The 13105-nt window shown below is 45.1% G+C and overlaps 1 non-coding gene across 1 annotated transcript; it reads left to right on the top strand.

The window, feature by feature from the left end:
- The first annotated feature begins 2267 nt into the window (after positions 1-2267).
- trnae-cuc (transfer RNA glutamic acid (anticodon CUC)) lies at positions 2268-2339 on the top strand. Its single transcript has one exon. It is a non-coding gene; the product is annotated as a tRNA-Glu (tRNA).
- Positions 2340-13105: the final 10766 nt, after the last annotated feature.

Below are 13105 nucleotides of genomic sequence, written 5' to 3' on the forward strand. Positions count from 1 at the left end.
AAAGATGTGCGGGTTAGGTTGATTGGCCAGGTTAAAAAATTGCCCCTTAGAGTCCTGGGATGTGTAGGTTAGAGGGATTAGCGGGTAAAATATGTGGGGGTAGGGCTGGGTGGGATTGTGGTCGGTGCAGACTCGATGGGCCGAATGGCCTCCTTCTGCACTGTAGGGTTTCTATGATTTCTATGATTCAGCTTCTCACATTCACCCCCTGTGTTCAGTCATTGTTTCCTAGACAACCTCTGTAGTGACATCACAAACAACTTGTTCACATTGAAGGCGATGGGAATCTGGACCATTCGGCTTCAAAGCCATTGAGCTTTGAAATTTCAATTGAAATAATAATGAAGGGGCTGGATAGGGTAGAGGTGGAGAGATTCTTTCCACTTAGAAGGGAAACCAGAACTAGAGGGCACAGCCTCAAAATAATGAGGGGCCGGTTCAGAACTAGAGTTGAGGGGGAACTTCTCCTCTCAGAGGGTAGTGAATCTCTGGAATTCTCTGCCCATTGAAGTGGTGGAGGCTTCCTCGTTGAATATGTTTAAATCACGAGTAGATAGTTTTCTGATCGATAAGGGAATTAGGGGATATGGGGAGCAGGCGGGTAAGTGGAACTGATTCGCTTCAGATCAGCCATGATCTTGTTGAATGGCGGGGCAGGCTCGAAAGGCCAGATGGCCTACTCCTGCTCCTATTTCTTATGCTCTTATGTTCTTATGTAAATGTTGGAGATGAGAATTTATAGATGCAAGTCATGTTGCATGTGGAACGCTCATGATGCCACAATTAGAGCAGTACAGACATCTCACAGGGTTGTGTGACTGGAGGAGATGTCAGAGATGGGGTGGTTAAATATAGAGGTACGGTCTGAAGCTAAGTTTTGGGTAAAAGATGGCAGTAATGTTGTGACATTAATTTAGCTTCAGATAGTTGCTGGGGAGGGGGATAGAGAGGTTGGGGAGTGATGTTTGTATTGGGGCAATCTCTCTCTCTCTCATCATGTATATATATGAATCCATCTATCACTCTCTATCTCTCTTTACCCATTGTGTCCAGAGTCTCGTGAAGGCGCAGGCCGGTGGCAGGTCATTACTGCCGAGGAGGACAGCCTTCAGCGCACTGGACCTGCGTTGCTGCACGGATAGCTCGAGGCACCTCTGCCTCCGACAGCATCACCTTCCACACGTGTGTCTCTTCTGGACTGTGTGTGTGTCGTGTGTAACTGGTGGGGACTATACAATCCAACTGGAACATGGAATGGTGGGAAGGTCTTATGAGCAAAGGCTGAGGGACTTGAGGCTGTTTTCGTTAGAGAGATGAAGGTTAAGAGGTGACTTAATAGAGGCATACAAGATGATCAGAGGATTAGATAGGGTGGACAGTGAGAGCCTTTTTCCTCGGATGGTGATGGCTAGCATGAGGGGACATAACTTTAAATTGAGGGGTGATAGATATAGGATAGATATCAGAGGTAGGTTCTTCACTCAGAGAGTAGTAAGGGCGTGGAATGCCCTGCCTGCAACAGTAGTCGACTCGCCAACATAAGGGCATTTGAATGGTCGTTGGATAAACATATGGATGATATTGGAATAGTGTCGGTTAGATGGGCTTTAGATTAAACACTTCAAAACTTAACTCCGTGCTCAAGGCTGGAAGGAGAGTGTGACAGTCGATAATTGGCACTGTGTACGTTCCTGCAATCAGGAACTGGATCAGGAAGATGAGATACCTGTGTCCCTTTATACTGTTATCTCTAAACTCCATCTCCTCTCAATGCCGTGTGTCATACATTCGCTTTCCTTGCTTTCCAGGTAAAGATCGGGTTCACCAACTCTCTGTGTCTGTATCAAGCAGCTAACTGACCCTGGGAAATGGACAACCAAAGGGAGCTGGATGAGAGGCAGCGACAGAAACAGGAAGAGAAGCGACAGGATAAAGTTTCATAAATGAGTTCTGCCAGTTGCATTCCGTGGTGAATGTCTGCCGTGTGTTACCTTGCAAGTTTCACAGAAGCCACAGTGATGAGTTTGGTGGGATTTGGAAATTGAAAGTGCCACATGACCAGCTGCGGGACTATTTCACCTCACGGTCGATTTCATGTTGCAGCTAACAGGATTCGCTGTTTTAATTGGCTGAACAGTCCCTTGGGTTCGATCTAAACATGACAATTTAAAGGAGAAACTTGTTTTTGGTGAATAAAAAGTCTGAAATAAAAATAAAAGGCAGAAGGCTCATGGATAAATTAATCTTTTAAAGAGTTTGGACCAGCTTCCCTGGTGGTCTAGTGGTTAGGATTCGGCGCTCTCACCGCCGCGGCCCGGGTTCGATTCCCGGTCAGGGAAAGTAGATTTATTGCTGCGTAAAAATCCTGCGTTCCTTCCAGGTTTGTGCCAGTTTTGTGGGAATCAGTATAAGGCAGATTTCCTCCTTTGTGTCTGAATTGGAAATGTCACATGTCAAGAACAAAGAAAAGAGAGAAATAGGATACAACGCGCTGACGATATCGATGGTGATGCGGTCTGAAATCTGGCTGTTGATGGAGTAAATTTTATTGTTTCCACTGACACAAATACCTCGCAGGTCTGGGTCCAAATCTCGGACTCAGTGACAAGAACATAGAACATAGAACATAGAACATTACAGCGCAGAACAGGCCCTTCGGCCCACGATGTTGCACCGACCAGTTAAAAAAAAACTGTGACCCTCCAACCTAAACCAATTTCTTTTCGTCCATGAACCTATCTACGGATCTCTTAAACGCCCCCAAACTAGGCGCATTTACAACTGATGCTGGCAGGGCATTCCAATCCCTCACCACCCTCTGGGTAAAGAACCTACCCCTGACATCGGTTCTATAACTACCCCCCCCCTCAATTTAAAGCCATGCCCCCTCGTGCTGGATTTCTCCATCAGAGGAAAAAGGCTATCACTATCCACCCTATCTAAACCTCTAATCATCTTATATGTTTCAATAAGATCCCCTCTTAGCCGCCGCCTTTCCAGCGAAAACAATCCCAAATCCCTCAGCCTCTCCTCATAGGATCTCCCCTCCATACCAGGCAACATCCTGGTAAACCTCCTCTGCACCCTCTCCAAAGCCTCCACATCCTTCCTGTAATGTGGGGACCAGAACTGCACACAGTACTCCAAGTGCGGCCGCACCAGAGTTGTGTACAGTTGCAACATAACGCTACGACTCCTAAATTCAATCCCCCTACCAATAAACGCCAAGACACCATATGCCTTCTTAACAACCTTATCTACTTGATTCCCAACTTTCAGGGATCTATGCACACATACACCTAGATCCCTCTGCTCCTCCACACTATTCAAAGTCCTCCCGTTAGCCCTATACTCAACACATCTGTTATTCCTACCAAAGTGAATTACCTCACACTTCTCCGCATTAAACTCCATCCGCCACCTCTCGGCCCAACTTTGCAACCTGTCTAAGTCTTCCTGCAAACTACGACACCCTTCCTCACTGTCTACCACACCACCGACTTTGGTGTCATCAGCAAATTTGCTAATCCACCCAACTATACCCTCATCCAGATCATTAATAAATATTACAAACAGCAGTGGCCCCAAAACAGATCCCTGAGGTACACCACTTGTAACCGCACTCCATGATGAATATTTACTATCAACCACCACCCTCTGTTTCCTATCCGCTAGCCAATTCCTGATCCAATTTCCTAGATCACCCCCAATCCCATACATCTGTATTTTCTGCAGAAGCCTACCATGGTGAACCTTATCAAACGCCTTACTAAAATCCATATATACCACGTCCACTGCCTTGCCCCCATCCACCTCCTTGGTCACTTTCTCAAAAAACTCAATAAGGTTAGTAAGGCACGACCTACCTGCCACAAAACCATGCTGACTATCACCTATCAATTCATTACTCTCCAAATAACTATAAATCCTATCCCTTATAATTTTTTCCAACATCTTGCCGACAACAGAAGTGAGACTCACCGGTCTATAATTCCCAGGGAAGTCTCTGTTCCCCTTCTTAAACAATGGGACAACATTCGCTAACCTCCAATCTTCTGGTACTATACCAGAGGCCAACGACGACCTGAAGATCAGAGCCAGAGGCTCTGCAATCACTTCTCTTGCCTCCCAGAGAATCCTTGGATAAATCCCATCCGGACCAGGGGATTTATCTATTTTCAGACCCTCCAGAATATCCTGCACATCCTCCTTATCAACTGTAATACTGTCTATTCTACTCCCCTGCAACCCAGTGTCCTCCTAAAGACCTTTAATTGTAACTCTCCGACCTCCAGTGAAGTGGAGGCAGTTTTCACTCAGAAAGCAGTAACTGCGAGATTAACAGCGTGGGATGGAAAAAGACTCAGTTTGCGCGGTGACGCTGCGGACACTCCGACAGTGCTGTGTATTTCTGTGCCATTGAGCCCACACTGCTGCAGAGAAAGAGCGGGTCCCGGACAAAACCCCACACTGGGGTTCCAGTAAGGTACCAGCAGAGGGTGCTCTCGCACCGATAAACAGAAACAATAATTCACTCTGCACTGAGAGAATCACAGGCGCCTTCCTAAAATATCAGAGCAAAACACAACCTCAACAAGAGGGAAGGAGCTTTGAGGAATTGTATTAGTTACTTTCAACTCGCAGTTGTACTGTCGCTGATCTTCTTCAATCTATTTGATCTCTTTAGTTTAGTAATTGCCATTTGACCCAGTTTCCGTGTCTGTCTAATATTCAGCAGCTCAATCCCCATCAGGTTTTGAAGCCTTTTTCCCGCGGCCTGTTCTCTGGGTTTATTTGATCCGACGAGAGTTTTGCTGCTTCAGAGAAAGTCTATCAACAATGAAGAGATTGCACAAGGAAGTGACTGTGATCTTTAAAATTAACATTGCGAATAGAATTCCCCCAGTGAACTTCAGAATGTTTCCTTAATGCTGCAATGTTTTTGTTACTTTGAGCAACCCAGAATTTGCAGCTGCTCATTAACAGGGCAGGGTTTCATTCCCGCAACCCTGTCTGGAAAAGCGCAGCAGTTCCACTATCGAGGTGCTGAAAGCAGCTCCGCTCGAGGTGTTTCCTTTGAGTACCAGCCAGCTCACCACTGAGAGATCTCACAGACTCAAAGAGGCACAACGACTGAAGTGACAGGATACTGGAAACACTTGGGCTGATCCCAGGTTAATGAGGACTCTTGCGTTGCTGACAGTCATATTGTGGCTGCATCTGCCCACGATTCTGTGCAACCCGCAGCAGACACGGTGTCAACCTATAGTTAAAGTCAGTTTCTGTACAGCAGTTAGACTGCTTTCCATTACTGTGAGGCTGAAAGCGCAGTAATACACGGCAGCGTCAGTCAGCTGCAGACCAGAGATAGTCAAACTGGTGAATTTACTCGATGTCTGAAGCTCTCCAGAGAAACGGCTTTTAGCAAAATCTGCGATATCTTCACCAAATATCGAATTTTTTCCTCAATATAAACACGGGCTGTGTGTCTGGTTGTTGCCGGTACCAATATAAACGTAATTGTTCACTGTAGTATCATAGGTACAATTTAAAGTTAACGTTTCTCCTTCCGTCTTGACATCTGAGGACAGCGACTGAGTGACAGAATCTCCATGACTCAGATCTGAAAAATATGTTCAAACGGAAACAGATCAGACCGACTGAATACTTAAAATGCAGTTTTAAACCATGTTTGCAAAATGAAAGGAAATATGAAATGTATTTGGTGCATAATTACCTGTTAGGAATATTCCCCAAACAACCCAAAGGCTGATTAGCCGCATTATCGTTGTCACTCTATAAAACGGAGTTGGATATTTGCAGACACCCGTTTGAAACCTCACCCTGTATATTTTGCTGCCGTGTCTCGGGATGCTGTCACTGCATTTCCCTGTGTCCGCGGTGGTGCTGTGGGGTTGGCAGCTGGTGAACTGGCTGCAAGTGAATGGATTCACCCCGAGCTGGGTTCACTCAGTGTTCTGATAGGGCGAATGGTTTCCTAGTTAGACACGTGGGAAGAGATTTTATAACCGGAAACATAGGTTTGTTATTGTTTTCTTTAAATCCGGCTTCAATTTTACACTTCAGACTCACTCTGATCACAATGTTTGCCTAACGCTCTGTTATGTTGAGCGAGCCTCTGACAGTTTTTGTACAGGTTCAGCCCAGCTCTGTCTCTGTGGGACTCAGTGCGCAGTAATAAACCCCGGAGTCTGCCAGCTCTGTTTTAGACACTTTCAGCGGGACGGTGCGGGTTGTATCATTGAGCTCCGCTAAAAAAACGGTCCCCTGAGGATCTCCCTGTGTTTCCGCTGTATTTATTTGCCTGCAGCGGGAACTCCATGGATCCGCTGGGATACTGACGGTACCAGAACAAGTATAGAGTGTTCGCACTTGTAGTTGAATAATTACAGAACAACCCGACATTGACTCCTTCAGTGACGGCGACTGCAGGTGTCTGTGAAACAGAATCTCCTCGACAATGCCCTGTAAAAACACGAAGGAATATTAAGTTACACAATGCGCCTGCACTCTGTTTCCCCCAGGACTTGCTCATCAACCTGAACATAACCTCAGAGAGAAATCAGACAGCTGAACAGAAGCATATTTTTCACAGTTCAGTGGCTGGAACGGGAAGGTGCTGGCGGTGATTAAATAAAACTTCCAACATAAACATTCTGTACTTTCTAACGAGATCAGTTCCTCGCCTTCATTCCCTGTGACTGGAACGGGAAATTGCTCAGTGTCTGTGTGCTTGAAAGTCTAGTGATTGTCAAATCATTTTTTGTTATCAGAGAAGTTTGAATTTCGGCCTAACTCGTCCTCTCTCATTCCCTGAGGGGAAATGTGTCGACTGCCATCAAACAGTGTTCAGTGTTGAAATCAGCGAGATCCGAATGACTATTCGAAGTTGGGATCAATCCATTCCTCTGATCACCTCCCCTCACCCCCTTCCACTGAACGAACTGCCCGACAGAATATAGTGTGTGGTAAACATGCGAAACACAGTGTTGAGCAACTTGTGAACTTACCAGTTAAAAGAGCTGCTGCTGTGATGAATAAATATAGGGTAACAGGAAACATGTTTGCAGAGCGCTCGCAGTGGATGTGACCAGAAAGGGTTGAAAGCTGAAGTTGTTTTCGTCAAGAGTTGGGAAGAAGTTGAGTCATATCCGGGCCCCTATTGATTGGTTCATTGCTGCCAACCTCATCATATGACATGCAATTGGCTTCAAATAATAAAATTCAGTCTCACCAATTCCAATTCAGAATTCTCGGAAGAAGATATTTGGTGAGGTATGTAAATCAACAAGCCCCAAAATGTTCTCAATGACCCCATTCCAAACCTGATTGAACAGAATCTGATGTGGAGATGCCGGCGTTGGACTGGGGTGAACACAGTAAGAAGTCTCACAACACCAGGTTAAAGTCCAACAGGTTTATTTGGTAGCAAACACCATAAGCTTTCGGAGCGCTGCTCCTTCGTCGGATGGAGTGGAAATGTGCTCTCAAACAGTGCACAGAGACACAAAATCAAGTTACAGAATACCGATTAGAATGTGAATCCCTACAGCCAGCCAGGTCTTAAAGATGCAGACAATGCAGATGCAGAAATAGGCAGAGCCCCCAGGATGGGTAATTAGCAGTAAAAAAAAATTAGCAGACAAGTCCCTCCACCCACATTGTCTCCATCTTTAAGATCTGGCTGGCTGTTGGGATTCGCATTCTAATCAGTATTCTGTAACTTGATTTTGTGTCTCTGTGCACTGTTTGAGAGCACATTTTCACTCCATCTGACGAAGGAGCAGCGCTCCGAAAGCTTATGGTGTTTGCTACCAAATAAACCCATTGGACTTTAACCTGGTGTTGTGAGACTTCTTACTGTGAACAGAATCTGCCAGCAGAGGGCACCGAATCCCTGCATGCTCATTAGAAGGTCACGTGGGTCCAACGCCGAAGCCAAAAGGGATGAGTTCCTGAGTGAGGTCACAATGGGGCTGGTCCCTGCATTGTGTCTCAATCATCCCATTCCCATTCACTGAGATACTCAGTCAGACAGACTGGCGGCGCTATGTGACAGTAAGTGAAGAATTATGTTCATTAACACAGTTTAGCAGATTGACGACAATAGATTGTAATCTGATTTAATATAGTTCACGGTATATATGTATATAATATATATATCATAGAAATCATAGAAACCCTACAGTACAGAAAGAGGCCATTCGGCCCATCGAGTCTGCACCGACCACAATCCCACCCAGGCCCTACCCCCATATCCACCCGCTAATCCCTCTAACCTACACATCTCAGAACACTAAGGGGCAATTTTAGCATGGCCAATCAACCTAACCCGCACATCTTTGGACAGTGGGAGGAAACCGGAGCACCCGGAGGAAACCCACGCAGACACGAGGAGAATGTGCAAACTCCACACAGACAGTGACCCGAGCCGGGAATCGAACCCAGGTCCCTGGAGCTGTGAAGCAGCAGTGCTAACCACTGTGCTACCGTGCCGCCCATGTATTTATATATGGACAGGTTGTAAAATGGAAACTTACGCACACATACAGATATATCGTTCCTCTTTAACCTTGGACTCTTATTTATCTACTTTTACAGGCGGAATATGTGCAGTAACTCAGTCTCTGGTGCCGTTAACTGTGCAAGAAGAAGGTTTAGCGCAGTTAGATTGTGAATAATCAGATCAACTATGCAATTGCATCAGCAGAAATAGGCAGAGCACCCAGGATGGGTAATTAGCACTAAAAAAAATTAGCACTGAGAAAGGGAAAATCTCAGCAACATTTGTGATGGCTGTTGACGAGTCTGGTTCCTCAGTATAGGCGGCATGAGCGCGGAGGATGGAACGGCCGATTACTATGCTGTGAGGCACAGCGTCAGGAAAAGCACATAAACCTCAGCGCATTCGGTCAAATGTTTTTGGGGCCTTTATCTGAGACATTAGTTTCTTTCTAGCTTTACAGAGTCAGGTTTTTATATCAAACGTTTGGATTGCTGTCCCTGCCCTTGTTGAAATCAATGGGGAGCCTGTCTGGGAAATCAGAATTCATAACTGTACCCCAAGTGATATCAGCTCAGTAAATAACTTGGAACATAGTGTGCCGGCCGAGGTGGAGAATACCGACAGGCGTGCAGTAATGCCGCTCATTATGGGCTGTTCATCCTGCCAGTTAACTGAAAAGGATCCCAAGGCAGTGAGTCTGTGTCACTGGGTTCTATATCAAAAACAAAATGTATAAAAGTCTGGGATTGAATTTAACCAATGAAGTGAAAAATGGTCCTTTAGAAAGCAAATCACCGAACAGCACAACCAGGACATCAGAAAGGTCCTTGGACAGCAACTGTGCCTGGTGTAGATTCGGACAGGCAATAACTCACATCTAACAGTATGTTGTTCCTTCTCGTCTGAAGTTAAATAAGGAACGCAGATCAGGAATATATTTCACTTACTGGGAGACTGGAGAAAGTTTTCCAGGGACAGCTTTATATAAATGCCCAGTTCTCTGATGAAGCACAGGCTACAAACATGCCAGGACTGTTCTTCTGCCGGTTTTTGTACGACCGATATTGATCTTCACTGCACAGAAATAGGTGGCGGTGTCTGTGATCTTGGCGTCGCTAACATTTAGAACGTTTCGAGTCCAGATGACCCTTCGTTAAATTGTTGTTGTTGAGCTGCATTATTTGTGAGAATGAGAGTGACGGAGTGGGATTGATCCACAGCCAGTGTCACCAGTTTGAGGACAGGAGGGGAGAGAACCTAGAGAGAAGACTAGAAACTGAATCGAGCAATGAGCAGAGAGGGAGAAGTGTGTGTGGGGCACAGAATTGTTTGCTCTGAATTTATGTCCTGTACTTACACTGATAACTTCTGTAAACTCCTTTTGCAGGGAGTTCGAGGGAGAGAATTTCCAGATGGGAAAGTCAGAACAAACATCATATCAAAATCTGACAGTCACTTGATTCATCAGGACCTGAATATCATCAACCTCTGAATGTGGAAGGAGAAATGTTTGTCTGTTCTGTCTGTGGGGAAAGATTTTAAACATCAGTGTAACTGGAAAAGCACCGAGACACACATACACCCGAGTGAGAGTGTTCCAGTGAACTGACTGTGGAAAGAACTTTAACCATTAAACAGCCTGAAAAAACATCATACCATTCAGTGTGGAGAAATGTACAGGTGTTCTGTGTGAGGCTCCAACTGATCATCCAACCTGGAGAGACAAATGAATAATTGAATCGCGGAGAAAGCGTGGACATATGGTGACTGTGGGATGGGATTAATTTTCCCTTTTGAACTGGGACATGATCAATGCAGTCACACTGGGGAGGGACCTTTCACCTTCTCCATGTGTGGAGATGGATTTACTCAGTTATCCAGTCTGTCGACACACCAGCCAGTTCATCCCCAGGAGAGGCTGTTCAGATGCTCCATGTGTGGGAAGGAATTTACTGACTCATGTGACCTCCTGGCTCATGAGCAAGTTCACACTGAGGAGAGCGCATTCACCAGGCCTGTGTGTGGCAACAAATTCACTCAGTCATCCCAGGTCACTGAACATCAACATGTACACAGTGATCAGAGACTTTTTAAATGTTCTGACTGTGAGAAGAGCTTTAAAAGCAAGAAGTATCTGCAAATACACCAGCGACTTCACACTGGGGAGAAACTGTTCATCTTGTGTGTGAGTGGGAAGAGATTTGTTCAGTCATTTGACTTGCTAATTCACCAGCGACATCACATTGGGGTGAGGCCATTCACTTGCTGTGTGTGTGAAAAGGGATTCACTCAACCACACCAGCGAGTTCACACTGAGGAGAGGCCATTTATTTGCTGTGTGTGTGGGAAGGGATTCACTCAGACATCCCACCTTGTGACACACCAGCAGGTTCACACTGGGAACAGACCATTCATCTGCTCTGAGAGTGTGAAGGGATTCACTCAGTCATACCAGCTTCTGTTGCACCAGCGAATTCACATTGGAGAGAGGCCATTCACCTGCTCCATGTGTGCTAAGGGATTCATTCAGTCATCAGACAGTCTGGTGCACCAACGAGTTCATACTAAGGAGAGGCTATTCACCTGCTCTGTATGTGGGAAAAGATTCTCTCAGTCTTCCCAACTCCTGAAACACCAGCGAGTTCACACTGGGGAGAGGCCATTCACCTGCTCTGAGTGTGGGAAGGGATTCACTCAGTCATCACACCTTGTGACACACCAGCGAGTTCACAAATGACTGCAAGAATTAGATTCTGCTTTTAATCATATTGAAGACTGAATGTGTGGGTTAATCCTGATGTGTGTAAGAAAGCCACTCTCTTCCATGGTTTAGAGCTCCTAGATATGGAACAGAACCTCCTTTACAACTATGTTTAGAGTCAGGAAGAATGCTGGAAACATGATGTCAAATCAGAGATTGGTGTAAAACTGGGATCTGTTCCTGACAAAGTAAAACGGCAGGTTTAACTTTACTGTCTGAAAATAGTACGAAGATTGAAAATGTTTGTGTGAAAATCCTGCATCTACCAATGTAAGGTAATGATAACATCAAGTTACATTTCTATCTGGAACCTTTGGCCATCTCTCACCTTCCATTGACTTCAGTGTTAGAAACTGACTGTTGAAATCTGTCAACATTAGAAAACTATTTATAAATAATTTGAGGGTTTTTTACAGTTGGGATCTTTCTCTGTTCTCTCCACTCAAGATATTAGATACCAGACTTTCTCCTGTGAATATCCAGCTGGAGTATTGGGCCCTGATATGTTCCTTTGTTCATCTTATTGACTCTAAATATTGAACCTTGTGGTTTCAGCCGCTGATAATCAAGCTCCCAACAACAGATTGTCTTTTACTGACTTTATTAACAGCGCTGCAATAATACAGACAGAGTAATTCCTCACATGGTTCCAGTACTCAGTGAAGTACTTTTTAAAAATTCATTCATGTGATGTGGATGTCACTGGCTTGGCCAGCATTTAGTACCCACCCTAATTACCCTTGAACTGAGCGGATTGCTCGGCCATTGCAGAGGGCATTTAAGAGTCAACCACATTGCTGTGGATCTGGAGTCAAAGATGTGCCAGACCAGGTAAGGACGGCAGATTTCCTTCCCTAAACACATTCGTGAACCAGATGGTTTTTTTTACAACAATCGACAACAGTTTCATGGTCATCAGACTTTTAACTCCAGATTTTTATTGAATTCAGATTTCACCACCTGCCGTGATGGGATTCGAACCCTGGTCCCTGAAGTATTACCTGGGACTCTTGGTTACTAGTCCAGCGACAATATCACTCTGCCACTGCCTGCCTTTTATATGAAATTTATATGCATCTCCGAGCCTGTAATGGTGTATTGGTCTGTAATTTTAACAATCTAATTCAATATTAAGACCATAAGACCATAAGACATAGGAGCGGAAGTAAGGCCATTCGGCCCATCGAGTCCACTCCACCATTCAATCATGGTTGATTTCAACTCCATTTACCCGCTCTCTCCCCATAGCCCTTAATTCCTCGAGAAATCAAGAATTTATCAATTTCTGTCTTGAAGACGCTCAACGTCTCAGCCTCCACAGCCCTCTGTGGCAATGAATTCCACAGACCTACCACTCTCTGGCTGAAGAAATTTCTCCTCATCTCTGTTCTAAAGTGACTCCCTTTTATTCTAAGGCTGTGCCCCCGCGTCCTAGTCTCCCCTGCTAATGGAAACAACTTCCCTACGTCCATCCTATCTAAGCCGTTCATTATCTTGTAAGTTTCTATTAGATCTCCCCTCAACCTCCTAAACTCCAATGAATATAATCCCACGATCCTCAGACGTTCATCGTATGTCAGGCCTACCATTCCTGGGATCATCCGTGTGAATCTCCGCTGGACCCGCTCCAGTGCCAGTATGTCCTTCCTGAGGTGTGGGGCCCAAAATTGTTCACAGTACTCCAAATGGGGCCTAACCAGTGCTTTATAAAGCCTCAGAAGTACATCCCTGCTTTTGTATTCCAAGCCTCTTGAGATAAATGACAACATTACATTTGCTTTCTTAATTACAGACTCAACCTGCAAGTTTACCTTTAG

The sequence above is a fragment of the Mustelus asterias genome, chromosome 30, assembly GCF_964213995.1.
Source record: "Mustelus asterias chromosome 30, sMusAst1.hap1.1, whole genome shotgun sequence".
NCBI classification, from domain to species: domain Eukaryota; kingdom Metazoa; phylum Chordata; class Chondrichthyes; order Carcharhiniformes; family Triakidae; genus Mustelus; species Mustelus asterias.